The following is a 23,245-nucleotide window of genomic DNA, read 5'->3' on the forward strand; positions in this document are numbered from 1 at the left end:
GGTTACAGAGCACTGCACTTCCTGTGTCCCAGGAGCGGCTAGATACCATCATATTTTCAGTAGGTGCTCAATAAATGCTTTGAAGTTTTTTGATTTTGTTTCCACCCTTTCACATAATTTACATTGTTTGTTTAAAGGAGACTGGGTCTTCTGGACTAAGAGAGTTCCTGTGAATGGACGCTTATTCACCATGAAAGAAACGAATCTACCACAAATGCAGAACCCAGAAGCCAGAGATGCGCCTGTGATAAACAGTGCTAACTCTCCATGGACCTTTTCTCTGGTGAGGTGTACTGAGGGAGGAATTCATCACAAATGAAGCTCCTTCCATCACCTGGGGAGGAATGGAACAACATCTGTGTTGCATTAAAAGACCACCTTTCCACCCAGAGGATTGAAGTTAGTTCTGATTTTTGCACACAAATCTAGAGAAAAACCTTTGGGAAACTCTAGCTTTTTTCAAAGTAAGAGATCTGTTCAAATCAGCTCAGTTAGGGATGGTTAGTATCCAGACTGAATCGCATGGGCCTGGGTGTGAATCCTGGCTCTGGCCCCTTAACCTGAACCTAGCTGTGTGCTCCCCAGACCCTGACTGCTCATCTGAGAAGTGTGAAGTATTCCTGTACACTGTGTGAATATATGTCACTGTGATGGGTTTAATAAAGAAGCTGACTGGCCAATAGCTGGACAGGCAGAGGTTAGGTGGGACCAGCAGACCAAAAGAGCACAAAAAAAGAGGAAGATTCTTAGGAGTGACGAGGAGATGCAGAGAAAAGGTACTGATGAGATTACTGAGAAAAGATACTGAGTCATGTGGTAGAGTGTAGATAAGAAATATGGGTTAATTTAAGTTATAAGAGCTAGTTAGTGACAACCTGAGCTATCAGCCGAGCATTTATGATTAATAATAAGTATCTGTGTGCTTATTTGGGAACTGGCTGATGGGACAAAAATTTTGCCTACAGGGAAGTGACTGATTAGAATAATATCTAGAATACCTGCCTGCCAGAGAAACCGTAGAAACCAAGAGAGATAATAATTGGGGGCATTTAGTTGTATGCTAGGCCTACAGTAAGAATTCAACACATTAATTTATGTTGGTAGCAATTTTTTTAGAATCCCGTGGTGGTAGTAGACTTATATCCAAGGCTCAGCACTAGCCCACAAATGCATTGATTTATTCTAATTACTTTTAATAAAGACTCATTGGAGATTTTGAAAAAAAAAATGGGATTTGCTTCAATCCAAAGGGTCTGCTTTTGTTTGTTTGTTTTTGCAAATATATCAAGTATGAATACAAATATTAATTTGTTCTTAGGTAGGAAATATCACCCAGAATTTTTAAAACTCAAAGATAAACTATACTATATTTTTTTTTAACTTAAAAGAAAAGCAAATTTATCCATTAAAATTGTTGATCATGGAATTTAGGTAAAGTAGGTACATTAACAAACAGCTTTATAGGTTTCAGAAAGAATAAAGGTCCTGATACTTACTGTCTCCAACGACGATGCTACTAGACCACTAATGAGAGCAGGGAAGTGCTGGGATAATCAGACCGTCACCCACTGGTTTCCAATTTTACAACTTTATCTAAGTCATTATAGAAAAGTTCATGGCAGTATAACAATTAAACTATTTAGCTAATTTCTATCTGTAATGGGAGGCGCAGTGAGTAATTGCTAAGATGTAAATGAAATCTAATTTAAGGAGAGGTAAAAATAACTTCTTCGACAGTATAAATTTAATATGAGATGGAGCAAAGAAAAAGATTCTGAAAAACTTAAGTAACCTTTACTATGTGCTGTATGTCAAAAGAGGTTCCAGGTTGCAATGGACTACCAGATCTTTGAACGGTCAATAACTTTCAAACATTGAAATTATAGAAACAGTAAATAACTGCTGGTTAGTTTTTTTTTTGTTTTTGTTTTTGTTTTGTTTTGTTTTGTTTTGGTGTGGTTTGGTTTGTTTTTTTGTTTTTTGTTTCTGTTTTTGTTTTTGTTTTTGTTTTCAGCTTGACAGAAGCTAGAGTCATCTGGAAAAAGGAGATCTCAATGAGGAAATTGTCTCCATCAGATTGGTATGTTTCTGGGGCATTTTCTTGATTGATGACAATGTGGGACAACAAATTGCTGTGGGTAGTGCCACTCCTGGGCAGGTGGCCTTGAGTTGTATAAGAAAGCAGGCTGAGGGAGCCTGAGGAGCAAGCCAGTAAGGAACACTCCTCTATGATCTCTGCTTCAGTTCCTGCCTCTGTGTTCCTGACTTGAATTCCTGCCCCTGCTTCCCTTAAAGATGTATTGTGGTGGGGGAATACAAACGGAATAAACCCTTTCCTCCCCAGATTGGTTTTGGTCAGTGTTTTATCACAGCAATAGGAAGCAAACTACAACACAAAGAAAATTTCAACATAATAGAATCCAAATATGTTAGAATTTTATGTGATAACAACCTCATTAGAACATAGCAAAAGTCTATATATGCAAAAACTAAAAACATGACAGAACAAAGGTCCCAAGAATGTAATCTATGGGGTGTGTATTTCATATTGTGTGTGTGTGTGTGTGTGTGTTCTTTTAGGTGGTGCTGAACATCAAATTTAGGACTCTGTAAAAGCTAGGCAAGTACTATATCACCGAGCTACATCTTCAGCTCTGATACACTGTTTAAGTTGCCATGGTAATGACTCTACCACTGACCTACATGGTAACAGAAACTTGTCCCTTCTGACTTACTTACAGTCTGCTCTATTGCTCTTGGAAAGCTTTCTCTCTTTACACCTCTTCCTTGCATTTTCAGTGATACAGGTCTCTAAAGATAAGGAGAAAAGCAACACATTTTAAGGGTTACAGGGGGTCTTATAACTCTGCTTGATCTGTCTTCCATCACTGGGTAAATAATCCCAGGAAGACAATTAACAGGAAGGTTATTTTTTAATGCATAGGTAAAGATGTTCTTTTAACAATGATAAAAGATGAAGGAAGGAAGGAAAGAAGGAAAGAAAAAAGGAAGGAAGGAAGGAAGGAAGGAAGGAAGGAAGGAAGGAAGGAAGGAAGGAAGGAAGGAAGGAAGGGAAGTGTGCATTCTCATCACTGCAGAGACGATACAATGGTTATGAGTACTTACAGCTCTTACAGGGGACCCTCGTTCATTTTCTAGTACCCGTGACAAGAGGCTTACAACTTTCTGTTCCTTATGTTGTGGCGACCCCCAACGGTAAAATTATTTTTATTGCTATACTTCATAACTGTAATTTTTGCTACCATTATGAATCTTAATGTCAATATTTTTGGACATAGAGATTTGTCAAAAAAGTCACAACTCACAGGTTGAGAAATACTGCCTGAGACATACATACATGCACACAATTAAAAGTAATAAAACTTTGTTACAGAATATTATTTTAAGCTGTGTTACTTTTGTTTACATTGTATTTGTTTAATTCTGTAAAGCTGTGTTACTGTGCCTATGTAAAACACCTGATGGGTCTAATAAAGAACTGAATGGCCAATAGCAAGGCAGGAGAAAGGATAGGTGGGACTGGCAGACAGAGAGAATTTAGAAAAAGAAAAATCTGGAAGAAGGAGATCAAGGAGCCAGAGAAGGAGGAGGAAGGGATCAGCTACCCAGCTACACACAAGCCATGGAGTAAGAGTATGATTTACAGAAGTAAGAGAACGGGAAAAGCCCAGAGGCAAAAGGTAGATGAGATCATTTAAGTTAAGGAAAGCTGGCATGAAACAAGCCAAGCTAAGGCCGGGCATTCATAAGTAAGAATAAGCCTCCATGTGTGATTTTTTTGGGAGTTGGGTGGAGGGCCCCCCAAAAGAGCCAAAAAACAAATAACAAAAATTAAACCTTTTTTTAAGAAGAAAGGTTTTAGAAACAATAAAGAGGTTACATGTTCCATGTGCCAAGTGGTGTCAAAAGGGAAAATTTCCACTGTGAGAATGAAAATAGATTAAGCTATAAGGATAATGAAAATGCTTTACTTAATGACAGTATAGGTATGTGTTTTTAAGATGCTAGTAGCTGCAGACTTTTAAAAGGTCATAATCTGGATAAGTGTTATTCTATTTCAAATGCATTTTAAAGCATGAGATTAAAATACACGTATCATATGGATATTTCCCAAAATAACTCATGTTCATTTAAAAAAAAAAGCTTTACAGACAAACTTATAAAGAAAGGAAGGAACATCCTAATTTTCTGGGTGAGCCTGAAGACTTGAATTCAGATTCCAGCACCTACATAAATGTCCATTGCAAATACTGTGGTATCTGCTTATAACCTCTGCTGGGAGGTGAATGTGGCTGTACTAGTCAGGCAATTTAGCTGATATGGGGCATTCCAAGTTCAGTGAAAAACCCTGCTTCAGGACAAAAAACAAAGGCAGAGAGGTAACAGACACTGATGAAGGATGTCAAAACATCAATCTCCGGCTTCCATGCTGGCCAACATGCAACACACACACACACACACACACACACACACACACACACACACACACAGAGGGTGGCAACAATAAAATCAGATTAAGAAAGTTTTGAAATGTCATACTTAGCACTGCATACATAGACACACAGAGTTTGATTAAAAAAATTAGTTCTTTTGCATTTTCCCATTCTGCATCTGAAGCCTGTTGGGATTACTTTCTATATATCAATAAGCATTGTACAGAGCCTGTGAAAGCAGAACTCAGGTATAACTTGATTTCATTTAAGGATGCCTAGGACAGGTGTCACACAACTCTGTATCTGGGGGGTGTTTCCAGAGAGGACTGGCATGTAGGGCTGGTGGGGGGGGCAGCTCACAAATGGGCAAAGTGACGGGATGAAGAGTGAAGTGTGCCTGCAGCAGAGGGACAGGCAAGGGTCCCTCTATTTGGAAGCACCACCTAGCTGTTCTATTGCTGCTGTTTCCAGCTTTTCCATCAGCTCTTCAATGGGAAGTCAACAGCATGGCAGCTCCACGCTTTGGACACTGGGTTTAGATGGCAAAGGAATTCCACTTTCTGGATTTAGAACCAGTTCTTTGTCTCTCCAGTGTGTTGGTGGCCATTGTCAGACTACTGTGCCTTTATCATGTAAGATGTACATTATACATCTCCTTTTGTAATGTAGCAAACTTTGACTAATATAGATCCTTGTGTCCTATAATTCCATCATGAGATTGCATTCTCATCTTTGCTTTTTCTTCCGATGGTTCGTTTGTGAACACTAATATAACAATTTAAATGCAAGATAAAAGTGACAGCAGGTTTCTCCTGTGGTTTTCATCCTGGACTTTCAGAAGTCATCCTTCTCACTGAGTTCCTATGGGGCTCCTTCCATGTGTGTGCTTATCTCTGGGGCCCCTTCTTGAAATGATGCCTGCCACATTAGATGAGTACTTTATGCCCTCAGTGAAGCTTAGCTATTTCTCGCAGGACTCCATCTCTAAATAAGAAGTCATACTGGGCATGAGCGCCTCAATATCTTTGCAGCCTTCTGATCCTATAGATCATATGGGCGATAATCATAAAGTGATTTTTCACTCAACTATTTTCTTGGAGTGCAGTCCTAACAGGGTAATTCCTAGGCCAAAGAAGTGTGTCACTATAAGCCTTTTGAAAACAACAAACAAGTTCATATCCACAGCCAGTCCGAAGATATAAACTGCTAGTACATAGCATGTGAGAATAAAGACACAGACATTTTTAAGGCATGGTGTGTGTGTGTGTGTGTGTGTGTGTGTGTGTGTGTGTGTGTGTGTGTGTGTGAGAGAGAGAGAGAGAGAGAGAGAGACAGAGAGACAGAGACAGAGAGACAGAGACAGAGACAGGCACAGAGAGAGACTGAGACAGAGAGACAAATGGAGAAATTCTCTCTAAGCTGAAATTCCTCCTTAGCTGTGACTGTTACCTCTTAGCTGTCAATGACAAGGGAGCATACATATTTCAGGCCTCTGGCTATAGCAGCTGGTTTGTTTGCTCTTGAGTTCCATGTGAATCCACAGAGCAAACAAGAGCGCTGAGAAGAAGGCGCGGGGTGACTAGCTCAGGTAATGCACATCTTCGCTATCTGCACTCTTGAGTGATTCTCTTTCAGCTGATCACACTGTATCACTGCATTATCTGAAATCCAGATGACTCCATCTGAAAATGAAATCCAGCTCATTCCACTGACAAGCAGAAATATGGCAGCACCAAGGCCTGGGAGGAGGAACAGGCAGGTTAATCTGGGGACTCCAGGGGTCTTCTTTCTTCCAAGCTAACACAGATGAATAAGGTCCTTTTCCTACCCAGCATCCCTCTGACCCCTGCAAACTAGTCCCTGGTGCTGTCTCCTGCTGATGTTAGGTTGCTTTATGGCCTAGGGGCACTGCAGGAAATTAAATACACCATCACTGCTTGCTCTACCGCTCGCTTTGTGCTGGAATTCATTCTCCAATACTGGGTGCATATTTTAATTTCAAAGTAGATGGCAATCTCCAAGTGAAATAGAGAAAAAGTATATTTGTCCTTAAGAAATGAAGAGAACTTAGCATGGTTCCTGTGGCAGGGCAAGATTAGTGTATGGGACCCTTTGATGAGCGGGAAAATAGCACAGGAAAGGTATCAAGAGAAGGAGGATCTCTTAGCCTGAACAAGGAAGGGCACTCACTCCAAAGCAAGGTTTGCTTGGATTTAATATTTAATGCACTGAGTTGTCACCACAGTCATGGGAAACAATACAAGAGCAAGGGAGTGTAGAAAGTTAGATAAAATTGTTACGGAGCCACCAGATGCCACCGAAGGATGAAAAGGAGACAGAAATGTCTGGTTGTAACCAGCTGTGCAGTATAGGGAATGTATCAAGCCCCTCTGATAACGTTCCAGCCACCTTGAATGAAAAACACAGAGCAGAGTGTGTGGCACGCAGGGTCCACTCCTCAGGTGGGCTTCCGTGCACCCTGGGAAGCAGGAAGAGAAATGTCCATTCCTCCAGGAGCCTTCCAATACAGATGAGAAGAACAAGTGTGCACTGAATATCACAGGAGTTCAGACCGGAGGACATCTGAGTGGGCTAGACTGCTCTGCCAGGGAGGCGTTCTTCTAATTGTGTGGTCGCAGATACCAGGCGTCTGAGGTAAGTGATTCAGAAGAAGGTGGTGGAAGTGAGGAGAAGTTGAAAATGGGCAGGGTGAGGGCAGGATAAGGGAGCCAATATTCAAAAATGGCCCTGATAGTGAATGATACAAAAGAAAAATGAAATTACTCACCTCCTCTTCTCTCTGCATAGGCAGACACATTTTAAGTAGACATTCAAATAGGCCTTTATTGGGAAAGCGATTTGTGCTCATAATAGAAGCACCAGAAAATAGCTAGAGTGACTAAGAAAGACTGCAGTGTGAATATGTGCTAAGAGACGACAATAATGGCTTATCAGAATTCATTTGGAAATGAAGAAAAAGATATTAACATAAGCCAACTAGTCACCTTTTAATAAAAAAAAGTGACCCCAATATTAATCTGTGTGATGATTCACAAGGAAGAGCATCAAGAAAGCCTGCTCTTTCCTATTGATTTCGATGACACAATCTCTATGGTCCCCTTGGTCTCACCCCGTGGCTTTTCCTTCAGAATTTTCACACCTTTAATTCTGAGAGGGCAGTGCTGCTGCTGGACCTCATTTGGCTGGTACATTTATGAATGATCATTATCCTAATTCACACCTAATTCTAAAGGGCTGAAGGAACAGAAATAACAACAAAAAATACCATTCAACTTAATGTTCCCAGTATCCACACAGACCTTTCAAGGATGCTCAGTTAAAGCCATCTTTAAAAGTTCTTTCTGGTCTGTTCTTTTCCTTAATAACCGTGTAATATACATACACTAGGAACAATTTCAGAAGCATGGGTCATAAGGAAAAATAACCTCAAAAAACAAAATTCAAATTTCTACCACCTGAATTTTTTTTTTCTTTTCTTTTCTGTGTTTCTTCTCCTTGCACAGGTAAGTGCATTTTAAGTGAGCACAGTGTTTTCAAACCTACACTTGTACTCAAGGCATTCTAAGCATTTTCATCAGTCACCAACGTTTGCACTGTGATAGTCTTTGAGACATCCACAGCACACACCCCTCAGTGATGGCGTCTCACCGGCACAAGCGCTGTAGCGAGCCCAGCTGCACATTACAAATGGAGGGAGTAAATTAATGTGTATTTTGAACCATCTTCAGGCTCTGATCAGTTCCTCGGAACGACATTTCCCTTTTCTTTTCTTCTGCACCCTCCCACCTTACTTCCTTCAAGGAGACTGTAGGCTAATGGGAGAATAAGTCTGCCCCACAGAAAATCACAGTCGCTGGAGGAAAAGCAGGAAAAATAATAGGGCACATTATTATGGAAGACTCAGAGATTTTTCAGTCCCCTAGCCAATCTGTCAAATGTTTGAAAGCAATGAATCAGGAGATCCTCCATGCACAATTTTAAATCCTTTCTTCGCTTCTCAGAATGAAATGTTTAAAATAAAAAAAAAATGAAGCAGTGTCTTTTATTTATGTCTTTTCACAACTAAAAAGAGGCAAAACAAACAAAACAAAAACAACAAGCAGAATGGACAGGCTGTCTGCTCATGTCACCCAGCTAGCTTCCCAGGATCGAGGAATCCCTATGGTGCCCTTGTACCATCACATTGCTCCAGGTGGAAAATATCACCTGAACAGAACGTGGTACCTCAGCCACAGCCACAGGGACAGGACCCTTGTCAAGCCAAGGGGCTCTGGTCCTAAAAGACATTCTACTTCTGAATATGACCTTAATGCATGTCCAGAGAAGTGAGAGAAGGAGGGGGATAAACATACCCTTTAATGTGTTCATGCAGGCAGAGCGATGCCCATACTTTGATTAAAATATCACACATATGGCTAAGCTGGCTTCCCACCTGGCCTCTAAAAAAAGAAAGCTGGGCCGTAATTCTTTGAAGGTGCAAGCACAAATATTCTGCAGGGCAGGGGATGCACTTTCCTTTGGGGCTGCATTTATGACAGGTACACAAGGTTGAGTGCAAAGCCTTCAATATGTTCTCCTGTAAACTCTTAAGTAAGCTTGATAAGACATCTGCGTTTCTGCCAACATGTCATTTACCTTGTGCGAGGATGTGGTATCTGTGTTAAGGGGGAGAAAGAAGCTCAGTTCCTTTGCAGCACAGCATTGACTAATTAGTCTGGGATCTGCATTGTTGGGTGTGGTTAATATCTTGTTTGCTCAACTGAATGGCAATATCCACTCTTTCTGCCTCTTCTGTCTCTTTTTGTCTGTCTCTGCTTCCTTCTCTCTCTCTCCCTCTCCCTTTTCCTCTTTCTCTCTCCTCCATGTGTCCCTCTTCCCTTTTCCTCCACCTTTTTCTCCTTCCTCCCCCTGCTGTCTGTCTCTCCCCACCCTAACGCGCGCGCGCGCGTGCGCGCGCGCACACACACACACACACACATTTTGAAAGATAAAAATCTAGTACTATTTCATTATCATGAGAATGATCTATTTAAGACAAAGGACAGTCAGAAATTGTGCTGGACATTTACAAAGCTACAAACAGACCTTTACAGTTAGAAGAAGCGTGTATATACTCTAACCCAACATTTACTTTTTAGTTTAAGCAGAAATAAGGAGTTTAAGAAATTTAATTTGGCTTTACAGACTTCTGCTTCATAGTTATTTAGAGAAAGACAGAAAAAGAGGTGCATATTATTTAAAACTGAGTTTGGGGAGCTGACAATCATAACTCAAAGAAGAAAAATCAGTAAGGTAGAGCAAGAGTCAGGATCAATATTCTTATTAAATACTCAGTGACCCTTTTCCCTCTGGGTTTCCATTTTCTCTCACTTTCTGGGTCATGCTTTCTGTGTTAAATGAAGAAAACAAATAATAATGAAAGAGTCCCTTGGCTGTGACTGGAATCGATGTATTCAATGTGCTTTCTGATATTTACTGTTCATGTGTTCTCACTAGATTCATATTCAAGTCAGGGTTCAAATGGGAAGTAACTTTAGAGAGAGCCATTCCATAGTTTTCCTTGCAGGGTGTGAGAGTCAAGCTTATCTCAGTCTTACAGAGTGTCTCCCAGCACAGTCATGTGACAGTGCTTTACATATACTGAGATTCAGAACATGGAAAGCCTGTCATTCTGCTTTATTTTAAACACCACATTCTGCATTGGTTTCCTGAATAATGGCCATTTGTGACTTGATTCTGGGTAGCTGTCCCATCCTATGTTAATGTTAAGGCAAGATAGTTTACAATCCCTCTCCCCACGTAGGCCAGTAAATAGAATCTTAACAAATTCATGCTGCCTTTATTCACAGGCCTTGATGGTTGCTCCTCACCTCGCTTCCTTGTGTTATATTTTCATTCTCCATGACTAATTTGCAGATGTGCCCGTGTTCTGATAAAGGCATCCAGGTCTCTTCATTTCGGTGCCTAAATGCTTTCTGCTTGTTGTACTTGGATGCTGGAGACTGAATCATCCTTGCAGGTTCCCCATTCATTCCTTACTCCCCCACAAGTGCACCTAGCTGAGAACGCAGTGCTAGGTGCTAGGATCATTTTTAGATTCCATTTCTGTATGTGTTATAAACCAGGAGCGGAGGTCTAGAGAACACCCATTTAAATTTAGTTGAAAGAATATTTTAAAATTCTGTGAGTTGAAAATGTTCAAATACGTCCTTGTTCATAACTGAACAGGTTTACTAGGCAAGTGAAGAGTTAAAAAAATGCTGATTCTACCACAGTACACTTGCATTCTTTCTGCCTCTCCTTCTTCATGTTTCCTGAGCTGTGTGGTGGTGGGTTGATAGAGATGTCCCAGCTAGGGCTGGGAACTCCCAGTCACATCTTCACCATACTTTACACAGTGCTGCATCCTTGCATTGACCACTGTCTGTTAAGCTTCTCTGGCCCACATTAAGAACAGCCCAAGTCCATGGATATAAACACAGATATTTAGTTCAAAAACGTGCCTGTCTAGAAAACCAATACCAATAGGTTCTTCCTTAGAGCATATGGCTTACCTAGCCATGGTTTTTTGACAATGTTTATAGTACTGGGCATGAATTCACTCCCGTGGGAGAAACCTTAAATCCAATTAGAAAAAACGGTGGTGGGTTGAGCCCATAAAGTCTTGCTACAGTTGCAGCAGTGAGTACCTCCTGCCTAGCAGGTGGAAATTACAGCTCGTGGGATGGAGCTGATGGATAAGAGCACTCATGTCTTTTCTCCTGCTTCTGCCTGCATACTACCTTCCAGCACTATAAAGTCTGAACAAACGGAATGGGTTCCTGGTCAGCTAAAGGTTGATCTCTCTGTGTCTTGCCAACAAAATATGTGGTCTCCGGCTTCAAGGTCTTACCACCTAACTGTGGGGCACAACCTAGAGCAATGACAATGGCCTGCATTATTTTGGATGCCTCTGTGGCCTCCCTGGCCAATGATTCCTAGGGAGGTAACCCATGACTGTTGCTGAGATTTTCATTTAATCAACTCATGTCTTCTAGGAGCAGCATGGTTCACTGATGTGGGATACTTCGGTTCAAACTCCTGTATGATTTTGTAATTAGCTTAAGAACTAGTAAAGCCTTATATGGCTTCTTCATACATCCTTAGTTTTGGTTACCCGTCCCTTACCCCTTATGTCAGCCCCCCCCCTCCCATAACCACTTAACTAGTATTCTCTCCCTGTTCTTTCAGGTCATGTTCTGTTCTACCATATCCTCTTAAATGTTTTTCTCGGATTGCAAGATCGCAGGCTTCCAAGTAACCTCCTCATGCACACTTCGTTTTGGCTGAGCCTTTCCCTGGCTCATTTCTCCATCTTCCCCACTCTGCTATGTGTTTGAGCCTGCTGCCCTCAGTGCACCCCATCTCTACTTTGGTTTCACCTACATCCTACTATTCCCCCTTCCAAAATCTTTCCCTTCACCCTGTACCAGCAGTCCATTTCTAGTTTCCCAGATTAAAACATGTTAAATGCACAAATGATTTGAATGCACACACACACACACACACACACACACACACGGGGGGGGGGGCATTCACATAATGAAAATACATGTTTTTAAAAACACATAAAATTGGGTTTTAACTGAGCCTTACTGAGTTACACTAAGATTTTTATTCCCAGGGTTATAATAACTACTTCGAACAAAAAAAAAAAATCATGACCCTCACACTAATAAAAAAGAGACTGAAAGCTGAACAAAAATCAGAGCTTCAGTTTTGAAGAAGTTTAATATTTTGACACATGGAATAACACTGGGATTGAAACTTTGTTGGAGATAGGATCTTTTTCCTGAAAACTGTAGGATGACACCATGTGGATGACACCATGGAGATCTGGATCCCGCCTTCTGTTCTCTATGGCTCATCAGAACACTGTGGTTTTCTTTGGGGACCAGGTTGGAAACCTGTGATCTAGGAAGAGTGGAAATGTTCGTCTTCCACAATTCCTGAAAAGTTGTTTTATTCAGACAACTTTTTTACAAACTTTATATGCTTTAGTGATAGACTCTTTCCTTTATAATATTTAAAAGTCATAGAAAACACAAGTGAAAAAATTCTAATTAACTTATCACCAACAATTAATTCCTGTTAACATTTTTATTTATATTATTTGGTTTTTATTATGTGGGGTGTGTGTGTGTGTGTGTGTGTGTGTGTGTGTGTGTGTGTGTGTGTGTGTGTGTAATTTCTCCTTTACAAAACTGGGATTAAATTCTACCTTTTGATTTTTAAATTAAATTTTAAGCTTAAAAGTTATGTTTTACATGTTTTCCTAAATATCCTTAAACATTTTCATTTTTGTACAACATGATATTTAGATAGCTCAACTAAATTGCTATTGTTATAGGTCATAATTAATTTGCCCTGTAGACCTGTAGACCTGATTAGTATACACTGCAAATAAGTTTTTAAAACATGAAAACAAACATTGTGCACAAAGTCAAAAAGAAGAAAATACTCAACAAATTTAAGGCTTTTCCTCCAAATTTGAGTAACTTATAGGAAAGAAGTAATTTTCCTGTTAGTATTTATTATAGTTAGAGCATGCCCGCTATGTTTGTTAATAAGAGGGCCATAGCTACCCTCAACTGCTATTGCAGTGAATTGATTTACTTGAATTACCCAGAGTTTTCTAAAGTGCAGATCTCTTTCTTCTTGCAGAGAGAGAAGTTGAGTCAATACTGAGTCTGAAACAATCTTGAGAGAGAACTGGGGAAAGGTCATCTTTGTAAGAAGCCCATCTCCTCAGCAATGCACTCTTTGCTCTCATCAGTGACATCAAAATGTCCTTTCTATAGTCACAGGACATCTAAGCACATTGAGGATGTGGTTTGCAATGGCACCACGTGAACCAAGAGTGGATCAATTCCACTTAGATTACAGCTGGCTATATAGTCAAAGACTGTTCCAAAGCAAGAGGATTATACAAAATAAATCGAAATAGCCAAGGTTTCAAACTATACAGACAGGAGTGAAAGTTTAAGAAGCAGAAGACCAGCAGTTGACTGGAGACACACACACACCTTACCTCCTCGCTACCTTTCAGCGTCTTTGGCTAAGTCATCTAGGCTTACTAGTCCTACTCTATAAATAGAAAAACAGAAAAGCATATGCCACCATCCAGAAAAAGAAAACAGTATATGTGTACTCAACAATATATGCACCTTAGAGCAAACCAGGTGTGTATCTAACGTGACTTTGGACAATGAGCCCTTTCAAACCGAAACAGGATAAAAACATGAAGGTCATAAAGGATCTATATCCTTTGCTGCATGGTGATGCTCTCCTTCTCATTTCTGAGTGTAGCATTGCATGTAGATGTAAAATGTAGACCATGTAGCTAAGAAGACAGCAAGAGGCAAATCATTCCTTCTATGGAAAATTAATCAGGGGGACAGCTTTGCTAACTCCATGTTTAAAATCCAGGTTTTGTTTTTTAATTTGTTTGGCCATCTGAATCCAAACACTGTAAATTCTAAATGTTACATATGATCTTCTTAAATGAAGTTCTTTCAAAGTAAGAGGAGGCCAAGGCTTAAAGTAATGCTCAGTAGTAGAATATCATTTAACAGGTGAAAGGAACTTTGCTTGACACCAAGCATTACAAAAGAGAAAGAAACCAAATAAAAGTGAAAATCAAAAGTCTCCTCAAATAGAGAGGACACTCAAGTATCCTCGAACACACAAAGTCCACTTTGTGGTTTATTAACTACCATTTAAACTATGCTAAGTAGATAAAGAAGGCAGCAGAGCTGAGTGGTTTTTGGCCTTTTATTAGTGGGTCACTACATCAAAACAGATGTTGGTGAAATACCAGTAATTTCAGAGCATCCGTTTTCATAAGCAGAATTATTTAGGGACTCCAAGAGTAGTGGAGGTTGGAGTCTATCATATTCATTTTTAAAATATCCAAATCCTTTCTCTTTCTTGTCAGTGCTGGCTAGCTAAATCCAAAAGTTGTGAATTCCCATGGGAACTCACTGAACAGACTTTTAATAAATCCCCATTTGTTATCATTATATATAAAGTAATTGTCAAGGGCCAAGGATGCATGCAGCTCAGTGGTTAGGTACTGATCTCCCATATATAAGGTACTGAGCCCAAACACATCCTGACACCACCACCCCTGCCCCACCCCCCTCTCTCTCATACACACACACACACACACACACACACACACACACACACACACACACTTGTTGATTGGTTTGTTTTGAAAGGACTCACTGGCAGAATGACATCATAGCCTAGGTTTTGCAGAGTCACACTCATTTTTAAAGTTTAAATGTTTACATCAGTATTCTAACATTAAAATCCTGGCACTCTTCTGTCTTGGATAATATGTTCAAATTGGTTATCTTTGACCTTAACACTCATTTTATGGCCATGAGTATGGATCAGTGATGACGACAGAATAAGAATTCCCTTTTTTTTTTGGAAGGTGTTTCTCTCTATGAAACTCTGCACAGGAAAACTAGATAAGGATCGTGGGTGAGAAACATTTGCTGGGTTTACATTTGTAATGTGGTTATGCTGAGAAGTAGTTTCCAAGGGGAATATTTCCAGTTTGAAGCAGAAGGCAGGACGAAAATATCACCTTTTTTCCCTTAAGCACATGCTCACAGGCTTCATTAGACATAATACTCTCAGTAAAATTTTGTTCTTGAAAACAATAGCAATGAGCTGTTTTCTGACCAGATAGTGTCAGCTAAACTTCGTTAGATTTTATTTTTGTTGTTTATATTTTAACTATAACTCAAGTCCAGAGTTACAAAGATGACAGTAAACATCGTGACCCTTAAATGCTGAAAAAAGCAAAAAGGACCCTACCCTTTTCCTGAAGGTTTGCTGTACTGACAGGTTTCCACCAATATAGACGGGTGGTTCCAATGGCTGCATGGGCTGTCTCCGTGTCGGCCAACTACAGCCATATCTTCCAGGTCACTCTCATCATATTTCACTTCACATGCTACTTTTATAGATGTATGTTGTAACATACATCTCTGTCTTGACTTGCTTTTTGAATATAGATATGAAAGAATAATTTGTTTGTAATTAGTGAATTTAGTTGAGTGGCTTTCTAGAATAGTTGAAGAAATGTGAATGTGTATCACACCAGTAGATGCTGCTAATAATAATTAAATTACTAGCTTATTTTAATCAATCATAGCAATTTAAAAGGCATAGCCTTAATGCTGTCATGTGCAACTTAATATTCAGTTTTCAAAGGGAACTAAAAGGAACCACTGAAGTGTTCACGGGCTTTGTAATATCACATCACATAGCAAAGAATCTTTCATGGTGGATTTCTAAATGTTCTGCTTTGTAGATTTAACAAGTTTGATTTTCTCTTTCAAAGTCTTAACAGAAACCTGAGAATATTGCTCATATGAACACAACCTATTCTGTTTTTACAGATTATTTATTTGCAATACTAGAGAATGAATCCAGGGCCTGTCGCATGCTGAGCAAATGCTTTCCACTGGGCAACATCCCAAGCACTACAGGTCACATTAACAAGATGAAGCTCTGAAGATTTCATAGTAGAAACTTCTTCTAAAATAAGAGGCCTAAGACCTTTCAGGACACTCTCCAGTCTGTCAGTCCACTGGTCTGTCAGCTTCTTAGTCTAATCTACCAGTCATTACTGAACACATCAGTGATAGAGAGTACGCTATTAAACAGGAAACATGACATTTTAATCCTTTGCCCTCAGAAAGCTTACACTCTCATGAATGGAAAGCAACTGTTTCTAAAATTATAATGGTTGTTCTATACAATAAAGGAAGCAGTGTGCAGGGACCAACCCAGGGTATACCCAGGAAAAGTCCAAACAGTTCTACATACAATTGGGACTCAAAGTTTAGAGGGAGGAATGATCATTGACATTTCAATTCTGAATATAGGAAGATTCAACCACTCTTTTTTTTGGGGGGGGGTGGAGGGGAAGATGGCAGTCAGATGACCAAGCTTTCATTGGAAAGCTTAGATACGTTTCACCAGCACAGTGAAAACCAAATGATGACTATGAGACTTGGTTTAGTTTGGAAACTCTGTGACAACTGATGGATGTTGTTTGAATCTATTTCCAAAAAACATTTGAACTGGCCACAGAGGTTAAAGCTATGGTATGTAGCACTATTATACTGAAGAAATTAATGTGACTCTGAAAGAGATTTCTTCTATATTTTGTTCTTTAATTGGTGCTGATGCCTGCACGTTGTGAATCTCCTAGTGAATCAGGCAGGAATTTATTTCGCTGACTTGGGTTTAACATTCATTCATTAGCAGAAGACAAGAGATGACCAAGGTTAATTTAACACCACTGTAAGATCCAGTGGCAGGTAGGATATAGAGCTAGTATTTCCTAGAATAATGCTTGCCTCACAGCTGCTGTAAATCAAGCAGGACCTACCTACACAATAAGTATTTCAAAGCAAAGCATAATGACTCCTAAGTGCTGGGGGTTGGGGGAGGTGGAGGGATGGGGTGTGGGGGTCCTGCAGATTTCAATTATCAAAAAGTGACATGAAAAGATGGCCACCATATATAAAGTAAAAGAAACATAAAACAATGCTTAGAGTATGGTTCACTTGTGAAACTGTATGTCTGAATATGTGTCTATGTACATATTGGAAAAAATGGAAAGTGAATATCCTCTTATGTTAAGTTATTTATAAATTAAAATTATTTCTTAATAGTAAGATTACAGACTTTTTTTCATTTTCCTTTTATATGTTCCTGTATTTCCCCCACCCACAACAAGGATGTATAATTTTAAAGTGAGCAAAATCACTGAGAAACAAAATTAATTGTATTAGTAAAATGTGTCTTAAATAGAATATCTTCATTGCAATGATCTCAGCTTTATTACAGCTAATTCATCACAAAGGGTACTTTTCCCAAAGAGTAATTGTAGTTTAAGAAGCACCATTTGCTACTTGGCTACAGCTGAATTACAACAGTCACATAAAATGCATGCCATATTATTAGTAATAACAACAACAACAATAATAATAGAAAAGTCAGCCATGTGACAGATTTCCATAATCCTAAAACCCAGATTACTGTGCCAGGATGATAGCAATTTCTTACTTTAAAAAAATTATAAACTTTATTGTTAGAAAAAAGTCTTGGAAATAAATAAAAATATCACACACCACAATTAACAAGACTTGAAATCTATACAACTCAATAAACGTCTATGCAGTTAAAATAGGCCTTTGGAACACCAGCTGTGGAAATTTACATTAAATTTTATACTTTCGGTATCAAGTATGCTTTATGCACTCACCTACCATCAAAAACAAAATATCCATGACAGAGTTGGGAAACATCCAGCTTTGTATCCTCGTTCATTACTCTTCCCCATTACCTGCATTCAACCCTGCATTCAGGGTAGCAATTTCAAAGCTAACCTGGATTGTATAGCAAGTTCTACGTGAACATGCAGTACGTAGCAAGACCCCATCTCACAAAAAAAAATGCATAGATGTATATACACATATATTCATATATACTTATGTTTACACGAATATTTTAAGGTAAATTTTGGACATTGGGTATTTTTGAAATGTATAAAAGTGTTTGTCTAAGAAAATGCCAGAGTTATCAAACTTAGGATCATTTATTTTTATAATAGATTGCCATTTTTTATTTTAAGAACAAGTAGGTAGAAAGAAACATAAGCAAAATGGCACAATTGTTCTTAAGATCCAGGACCCATGGGAATCTTAATTTGGTCCCAAGTGCAAGGAAAACAATGCTACTTCCCAATCTCTATGTCGTTAGAAACCAAAACAACACTTTGTCATAAAATAAATGCATATTAGTCTAGCGAAAGTCTGACTTCCTCTTGGCAATGCCTCTGTGTTTCTGTGACTTATCAAAAAGCTCAGATTTTTCTCCAAAATATATTAGTGGCATCTTTTGTTCTTTTAGAAAATTCCCTATATACACTCAACCTGTTTGTAGAACCAGTATCATCAAAAGCAAATTAGAGTGCCTGGAATATTCAAATCTAAATCCAAATAAAATGAATCACACAGTGCAGATTTAGTGTATTTTATATTATAAGCCAAATCTTCAAGTTAATTTATTAAATTTTCTAACATGAAATTCTGGCTCCTAAGATTTGGCATGTAACCCCTGTTTGATAATTTCCCTAACACAAACTTGGGCAAGTTTAGCTTCCCTCAATCATTTTCACTTATTAAAAACAATCAAAAGGACAACAAAAAGAACCTTTGCCGACACAATAAACTATTGACATTTAAAATTAAAGTGACTTTGAGAAGTATAAAAGATTATACACACTTAAGGTATATTCCTAATTTGAGTAGTAACTGTACTGTATCATCATTAACTGCTTCATGTGTGTGTATCTTATATCCTCCAAGGAAATTCTATGTTGCTAGTATATGCAAATTCTGCTAATCAGATAAGAGCTCTACAAATAGTTGTTAGTAAATTGATTAATTCACTCTGTTTGAAAAAAAACATTTTAATTAATGGAAAAATAAAGGCAAATGTAAATGGGGGGAGTAACTGATCTCTCTAAATGAAAACCAAGTATAAATCTAGTTTATTTACTTCAATGCTAACTAATACCGAAACTTCCAAGATAAATTTTATTTTATTTTAGGCTCTTATTTTAAGAAAATAAAGAACATTAAACTTTGTATGAATTAATGAAAATAGGAAGTAATTTTTACTATCCAAATATGAACTTTCAGCCACCCAGAAGGAGACTCACAGTGTGAAATCAAAATTATAGATGTTCTGAGGTCATTAGAAGAGACTGCAACATCACTTGATAAAGCAGTAAACTAAATGCGTATTTCAGTTATATCAAGTTTTAATAAAGGCTTACATGACAATAAAAATATTTAAGTCTAATATTTCAACAAGAGTGGTAATTTCAAGATACTTTTTGAGCAAAAGGCAATTAACTTTTCCATACTCCCTTTAAACACACCTTGAACCAATAAACTGTACATAGTGTTCATACAATTTTTTTCTAACACCAACTTGATAGTCTTTAATTATTTTGTATCTAGACCCCACTAAGAAATATACAGTCTTCAAAATCAGCAATACAACGGAGAACCAATTTAATACAATCCTTTGGCATTACTCTGCGTGAAGTTGCTGGTAAGGAAAGACGCAGGCGAATCCCTACATCCTGTCAAGACCACATTAAAAAAAATCCAGATAGACGACCAATCACTTTCTTTTAAAGTATCCAGATTTGGCAATTAGAAACACATTACAAAATGGAGTCTACAGCCACAAATGTCAAAGTATCCAATGTCAAACAGCTTATCTGAATTATTCCAAGGACAATTTATTCTAGTAAGCTATTCATTCTTTTAGGAAGAAGTCTAGTCCATCCCAGAGAAGTGCATATCTAGACCATAAACTGGTAGCCTTGATGACTGAAGAGCACACAAGGCTATCCACACTTATTGTGAAGAACTTTCTGTGAAGTTGAAGCCGACTGATTATATTCTAGGTTCTAAAATGCAGCAATTGTCAACGTCGTACATAAAAGCAGAAACTTATATGAAACAATTGATGGCCATGTCTCAATTTCTTCTCCAGCAGATTAAATAATTCTAGTCCATTTGCCCTTCTACAGAGAGACAGGGTCTGGCCCTATAACTGAGTTTACCAACAGTGAGTTTTCTAAGCCATGACCTACAGTGATGTACTTCTGTTAAAACTGTACCAACTTTATCCATAAACCACATCCAAATTAGGTAGAAATGAAATAAACCAAAAGCGCCAGGATACCTGCTTTCCATTTATGAAACAGGTCCAGCTATTACATGTTTTAACTTTTATAAGTTTACTGTAGACATTTGAAATTTTATTTTAGGAACTCAAAATTTCTCTTTAATAATACCCTGTAAAATGTGCTATAAATTTTTTTGCAATGACATACAAGCCCAGTACCTCCTTCCTTGACCTACTTTATATAGTTCTTATAATTAGGCACATGGTAGCAAGAGTTTAGACTTGTGAATACATATAATACATGAGCATATTAAATTGAGTCACTAGCATCTTTCCTACTTATAAACCAAATAAAACAATTCTCAGGAAAATAAAACTAAAATCCCAATGACATAAAAATTATAAATTAGAGATAAGTGTGCAAAATAAAATGAAAGATTAAGATGAAAAGAATCTATTATTTTGCATTGTAAGATACATTCTCAATGGCAGCGATGGTGGGAAGGTTGGTAGATACAATACATGTATTTGATGCATGTAATATTACTAATACACTTTTACCTGAAAGGATTTTTCTGGCTTTAGTTCAATGAAATCCATTATCTGAGGTGGTAATGGAACCCTGTATGTTCCAGTCTCAGGCATCTTTAGTCTCCTGAGCTGCCTTAAATCCTTAGCATAGTAAAAGGTCAAACAGATACCAGTAAGCATGTATAAACTACAATTGCCCCCATTTCAGTTACAAGCCACTTCTTCCTGCCAAGCTTTGCCTGCTCTCGTCCATTTCATTGTATGAGCAGGCTAATTCGGAAATGGCTAGCCTGGGGTCCTTGAGAACACTTAGGTTTTTAAAACCATGCTACTTCCCTACTTAATCACTTATAGGAGACATACAAGGACAGAACATTAGAGAGAGCTATAAAATGGTGGTGGGTACTGAAGGAATGAGCAACAAATATCAACACAATTAAATAGAGCGAATGCTTCTCACCTGCCAGCTCAACTGTGCTCACTGGGGCACACCATACAGATTTGAAAAGGATAGGTCAGGATGTCAAGAAAGCCGATTCAACATTTATTTGAGAAGAAGCAATATGCTAAGTAATATTCCAAGCCACCTCCCTTTCCCATTATTGTTAATTCGGGGCCCTCAACATAGGCTCACAAACCCAATTAAAAATAGCCAGACTATGAATTGGCATCTAGTTCTCTAACACAGAGCAAACGATAGGCATCTGTCCTAATTGGCCAGAACGAACCTAAGGGACAATAAGAAGAATAAATGTCAAATTAATCCAAATGAAGCCAATGAATAATAATACAAACCAGAAGCATGGTTCCTAAAACATGCCATTACTTCCAAGAATGCAAAGGCATAAATAACCCATAAAAAACGATAGTAAATCAAGCATGCTATGCATATAAATACACTCCATAAATGCTACACACCTGCAAAGTAACATGTGCACATACATATTGTGTGTATGTAGATGTGTATGTTCACATATACATAAATATACATCCTGAAAAAGGAACTCTGGATCTCAGAAATGGTTCTTCAACAAGAATATGTTAAAGTATGAATTAGAGAATGCCTAATTCTGGGACTACCTTAGCACTGGGGCAAATAAGCAAAAATCACCTTATAATTAGGCCAACAAGGTTGAGAAACCAAATGTGTTTTTGAGGGAAGGCCCAACCCTGTTTGTGAGACCTGCAAACGAAACGGTTGCTTTCAACTCCATCCTCTTCTTGCTAGCTCCTTTCCACCCCCTGATTTTGTTGCTAAGCTTGAGGGGAAGGGAATCTGGTGGTTCAGTTGGTATTCGGAGCCAGTTTGTGATTAAAAAAAAAAAATCAAAACATCATTTTTCCCCCTAAAACACAAGAGGATGCCTCTCACTTCTCTCCTCCAGCAACCTTGCTCTCTCTCCATCCTCATCTCTGTCTCCACACCCCCAACCCCCCCTCCTAGTCTGAGAGACGCGAGTCATTGTTTAAGTCTAGGCCACAAATATATACACAAGTCATTTAATAACCAGATAGATGAGGAAGGTAGCCCCTCGGCCTCCTACTCACCATGCTGAGACCAGGAGAAGATGCTGGAAGGAGGGAGGGCTACAAACTGAATCCATTTTCCTTGTGACCGCGTCGGATGCAGCCTCGGAAGCCAACATCAGCAGCCGCTGCTGGGATTTTTTTTTTTCCCCTCCCTCTCTGGTTGGCGATGGTGCGATAGGAACCACCCTTTCCAGCTCCACTAGAGTACCAGCAGTAGAGGCGGCGGCGGCGGCAGCAGCAGCATCACTTGAGCCTCCTCCCTCTCGGAGGATGGTGTGAGCTCAGAATCAGCCAGGAACTTGCAGCAGACACCTCCTCAGGCTCCTCCTATCCTCCCCCACCCCCACAGCCCCACCCCTGCTGCGGTAGAGGCAGCCGGCCTGGCAGCTGCTGGTTGCCATGGCAATGGCCAATTGCAAGTGGCAAGCTAAGGGGGAGGGGAGAGGAAGCTAGGCAAGCTGCAGGGGCTGGAGTAAAACTCAAGTCTCTGTCTCTGAGATGCTCTTGGTCTCTCCTAATGTAAGCTTCAGGTAGTCTGAGAGGCGCCAAGGGTGCAAAAGGCACCGGGAAAGAACAGCTAAAGTTGAATTTAAGTTATACATTGAAATACACCAAACAGTTTAGCATACGTTTGTATTTTCTATGTTTTAGATGAAACATATTACATTTTTCTATTGGAAAAAAACATAAATGAGATTATGTGGGGTGATGGGAGACTGTTACCACGCCAAAGTTCTGCATCCTCTGCTCAATGCCACTCAAGGTTGTTAAAACAAAACAAAACTGCTGGACCTTGCAATACTCCAGGTGCCGTTACATTCTTTTACGTGCGTTCCAGTTTGTTCTCAGGTCATTTGGTTTCGCCGTTTTTCCAACTTGTCTCCTGAAAAGGACCTGGCGATATTGACCGCCTCCCCACCTCCCCCCCC

General features: G+C 39.1%; 1 protein-coding gene across 4 annotated transcripts in view; it reads right to left on the reverse strand.

The window, feature by feature from the left end:
- Positions 1-22,720, reverse strand: part of Jakmip2 (janus kinase and microtubule interacting protein 2) — a 147,923-nt gene extending 125,203 nt beyond the window's left edge. For 2 of the 4 annotated variants that reach the window (XM_042263729.2, XM_015996438.3), the window contains exon 1: positions 22,335-22,701. The gene's annotated coding sequence lies outside the window, so the exon portion shown is untranslated. Of the gene's footprint in view, positions 1-22,334 lie in introns of all 4 variants that reach the window. The other 2 variants (XM_042263727.2, XM_006977681.4) reach the window with 2 other exon arrangements.
- Between the last annotated feature and the right edge of the window lie 525 nt (positions 22,721-23,245).

This window comes from Peromyscus maniculatus, chromosome 19 (genome assembly GCF_049852395.1).
Source record: "Peromyscus maniculatus bairdii isolate BWxNUB_F1_BW_parent chromosome 19, HU_Pman_BW_mat_3.1, whole genome shotgun sequence".
Taxonomy (NCBI): domain Eukaryota; kingdom Metazoa; phylum Chordata; class Mammalia; order Rodentia; family Cricetidae; genus Peromyscus; species Peromyscus maniculatus.